General features: G+C 55.1%; 1 long non-coding RNA gene across 2 annotated transcripts; it reads right to left on the bottom strand.

The window, feature by feature from the left end:
* Window positions 1–590: 590 nt before the first annotated feature.
* Window positions 591–4,454, bottom strand: LOC105829132. Of its 2 annotated transcripts, none has more exons than XR_004965018.1 (2): window positions 3,042–4,454; window positions 591–2,106 (listed from the first exon to the last, which is right to left on the bottom strand). It is a non-coding gene; the product is annotated as an uncharacterized LOC105829132 (long non-coding RNA). The 2 variants fall into 2 exon arrangements; XR_004965019.1 differs by having other exon boundaries at window positions 3,081–4,451.

Raw genomic sequence — 4,454 nt, forward strand, 5'->3', positions numbered from 1 at the left:
ACGACTGGGTGGGGCAGCAGCCAGACGCCCCGCGGCAAACTGTCAAACTACACCGGCGGTTCCGCAAGCCGTCGTCGTCGTCCTCCGTCCTCGTCGTCGTCGGCTGCCCCCATGATTAAAACTCATCCATGGCTTTTCCGCGACTACTACGCTCGCTCGCGTGCGCAAGCGTTCTCCCCGATGACGCGCGGAAACGCGACTTTCGGAAAGCGTACCGTAAAGAGAAAGAGATAGAGAAAAGGGAAAGAGGGGTGTGAGAGAGAGAGAGAGAGAGAGAGAGAAAGATTAGGTTAGGTTAGGTTAGGTTTCCTTTGCCGACAATACGTCATGCGCTTTCGCGCTCCAGACGAGTTTGTTTGGTGAAAATTAGGGGGTGCGGATGATAGCCTAATCCTCCGCAGACTAACCTGGGTTATTGACTCAGACGATCTCTCCCACTTTCCCGATTCTGCCTCAAATTCGCATGTGTGGAAAAACCCGTTTCCGATCGTATAATTTTGTGTGTGTGTGTGTGTGTGTGTGTGTGTGTGTGTGTGTGTGTGTGTGTGTGTGTGTGTGTAATTCCCAAGTGAAAAAGAGTGTACCGGGAGTTTTTTTTTTTTTTTTTTGGATTTTTAAAGCCCAAAGACCCCTTCGAAAAGCACAGCAGTCCATCGGTGACCCAGGTAGTCCGACTAATGTCCATCGTCACCGATGTAGATTAACTTTAATCTCGTTTTAACTTTTGATTCTTTAGCTGTTCTACAGCTCTAAGAATTAGAGAAGGATAAAGAGCGCCAGTCAAATCGAGATCAAAGGTCGGTCCACTTCGAAAGTAGACGTGAATCGTGAAAAACCGGGTAGTCCGCGAACGGTCGATGACACAGAGCAATCGTCCATCAAGTCCGGGTTCGATTCCCTATTCCGTCTGCCGAGAAAACTCGGTTAGAGAGAAAAAAAAGCCGCTATTTCGAAACGAAAAAACGGGAACAGATACCAAGGTAATCGAACAATAAATCGTGATACCGAGTCCTTTGGGAGGACAAAGATGCAAATAGCGAGAAAATACGGATATCTTCAGCATCGTCGACCTTCACGAGGAAAGAAAAATCCTCCTTAAACTTCCGGGAAAGAAATGCACGGAAAATTACACATGTGTGACAGAGAGGCAAAATTGTCGCAAATCGTGAAATATCGGGAGGCGATAACGAGGGGGGAAAAAGAAAGAGGAGGAAGGACAATGCAAAGCGTGAACATATACGGAGCAGTGAGAGTGAGAGAGTGAGAGAGAGAGAGAGAGAGAGAGAGAGAGAGAGAGAGAGAGAGAGAGAGGAGAGAGAGAGAGAGAAGTAGAGAACTCGTCGTCGTCGTCGCGCGCCACGTTAGCACGCGCTCGCGCGCGCACGACGGAGCTGCGCGAAGTAAGCGGCGAGTTGCACGCGCACTGCGCACCCGCCGTCGTCGCCGCCGTCGATTGCGGCTGAGAGAGGATCGCGAAGGATAGAGAAAGAGACGGAAAGAGACACGCAGAGAAAAAGAGATAGGCATACAAAGAGACGAGAGCGCGGATAACGTGTACTCACCATCATCTTGTAATTGATCTTCCGCGCGGCCACGTTTTCCATTCTCACGGACATGATGGTCGCGGCCCCCCCGGGGTGGTGGGTGTTGCTGTAGTAGGCAATGAAGGAATCCGTCACCGCCGCTCGTCGCCGGATGGCGGACGGTCACAGCCACGCACACAACAGCAGCGGAGCAGCTACACAGCCGCCGTCACAACGACGACGACGATGATGATGAATGTTGATAATAACAATAACAAAATATGCCGGCGCGACACTGCGCAGCCTAAAAACCACCGTCAGCAGCCGCCGTCGCCGGTCGCTTTCGCGCCGCCACTCTGGTTCCTTCACCTCCTCCTCCTTCTCCTCCCTTTTTACCTCCTCCCTCACAGCCGTCGCCGCCGCCGCTGCCGCCGCTTCTCCTCCTCTCGTTCGTCGGCGCGCTTCCTTCGCACGTTACGTCCCCGTCCGCTCCTCCGCGGCCGACGACGTCGTCACTACTTGCCGCACTGCAACACCGTGCGACGAGCCTCGTCGTCGCTCACCGGCGACACTGATGGGACAACTGAGCAGAGAAAACCACACACACTGTAGCGCGCGCTCACTCGTGCGACATGTACACACGCACGCACGCACGGTACAGCCAGATAGATCACTAAACGCGAATTCGTGCGCGCTCTTTCTCTCTCTCTCTCTCTCTTTCGCTCCCTCGCTCGATCGGCCGGTGGAAACCGGAGTAAAGCGGAGAGCAAAAAGAGAAAGAAAAAGAAACGGAGTAACGAGGAGGAAAGAGCGCGTGAGTGCGAGACGGTAACGTGTAAGAATACCGGGCGAGATGCTGTTCGGTTCAGCGTGCAACGAGGGATGGATGGATGGATGGCCCAATGGCGGCGTAGGAGGGGGCGAAGGGGGATAGGGACCGATCGTACCGCGCCGCACCGTACGATTTTAACGGGCAAGCCACCGTCCGTCTATCGTCGTCGTCGTCGCCGTCGTCGTCGCCGTCGTCGTCGCCGTCGTCATCGCCGTCGTCATCGTCCTCGTCACAAAATCCGACGTGATGATAAATCACTTTGCGCTGTCGGATAAAGAGACACAGAGAGACAAAAAAGAGAGAGAGAGAGAGAGAGAGAGAGAGAGAGAGAGAGAGAGAGAGAGAGAGAGAGAGAGAGAGAGAGAGAGAGAGAGCACCTCTGGGAGAAAGAGCAAGCGTGTGCACAGTTAAAGGAAGAATGCGAGAGAGGAGAGGGGACGAGGGATAGGGAGAGAGAAAGACAGCGCGTACGTTGGCGATTCCGTAAGTGCACGGAGGAAAAAACGAGACGGAACGAGAGGGAGAGGAAGGAAAGGAAGAAAGAAAGAAAGAAAGAAAGAAAGAGAGAGAGAGAGAGAGAGAGAGAGAGAGAGAAGGAAAGAGAAAGAGAGAGGCCGCTGCCGAGCCGATGGCGATGCGAGCGACGGATGTCAAGAGGGTGTGTCGTGATCGTGTGGAAAACGCACTTTTCACCGACTACCACACTTCTGCCGCTTTTAAATTACCGCACAGCACGCACCACCGCCGGCCGGTCGCTCCTTCGGTCGTGCTACACTCTCTCGCGTTGCTCGCGCACCTTTTCCTCGTCGCTGGACGAACGGAGACGTCGACTTTTCTCTCGTTAATTCTACACACGTATCGAACGACAAACGGATAGAACGAATGCACGCACGCCACGCATGCACGCACTGCATACACCCGACGGACGAGGGGTTTCCCCTCGAGAGAGAGGAGGAAAAGAAACGAGGGAGAGAGAGAGAAAGAGAGAGAGAAAGAGCGCACGCCGCGCTGCGCCGCCCCGCGCCACGAAACGTAGAGACTAACGGCGCCCGCGAGCGACCGACCGACCGACCGACCGCGAATCTGCACCGACGAAGTGCAGAATTGCACGCCGCGCCGCGCCGCGCCACGCCGCTTATCGGTCGCTTACTCGTTTCAAGCGCGCTGCCGTTTGCTGCCCCGACCGCCACTGTCGTCGCCAAGCGTCGTCGCGGAGTCTGCACGAAATCGTCGCGGATCGGCGGGCACGACGATCGTTCCCGATGGCGTTTCCCTTCTGCACCGTCTTCCCCTCGACGCCGACGTTGCCGTTGCGACGACGGAATCACCCGCGGCGATGACTACGGTTACTACTACTTTTACTACTACTACTGACTCGGTCGCTGGTCACACGGGGCACACACGCGCACGAAAAACACACATATACGCACACACAACGAAGCGGCCGCTCCTCTTTCTTCAGCACTCTGCGCCGCGGCGCGGTTTTTTCTCGTTCTTCTTCTTCTTCTTTACCTCCTCGCTTGTTGTTTTCTCTTCGCGCTTTTTCCCGCGCGGCGTATTCTCCACACCACTCGACTGTCCACTTGCTTCACGATGGTCGAACGCGGAAATCTTCCCTCCTTCCTTCTTTATCTCTCAACGGTCGTCGTACGGATTACACCGCGGTCGCTGCCTCGCGGGGTGTTGAGCACATACTACTTTTTTTTTTTTAATTTACGGCGCGTTATTACAAAAATAGAGCTTGCGTGTAGTACGGAGCGTGTGAGTGTCTTTCTTTCTCTCTCCCCCCCCACCGTGTATGTTCCCTTTAAATAAGATTAATGTACAATTGGTTAATTGTTACTATAGGAAACATTTAGTGTGTGTGTTGTCTTGTAGGTAGAGACTAAGCTACTGCCCGGCGAGGTGCGCCCATCTTGCCCGAAACTGAGGGTGGTAGCCGGCGGGCGGCGCCACCGTCGCCCGCCACCGAGCGTCGGGGCTCCGGCGGCCGCGCCCGTCTGCGCTGCCGCCACTCAACACACGCGCGCACGGCACCCGACGTCGCTACGGTCGGCTTCGGGCGCGACTGAGAGAGCACGCGTGGTCACGCCGCTGGC

Source organism: Monomorium pharaonis, chromosome 11 (genome assembly GCF_013373865.1).
Source record: "Monomorium pharaonis isolate MP-MQ-018 chromosome 11, ASM1337386v2, whole genome shotgun sequence".
Classification (NCBI taxonomy): domain Eukaryota; kingdom Metazoa; phylum Arthropoda; class Insecta; order Hymenoptera; family Formicidae; genus Monomorium; species Monomorium pharaonis.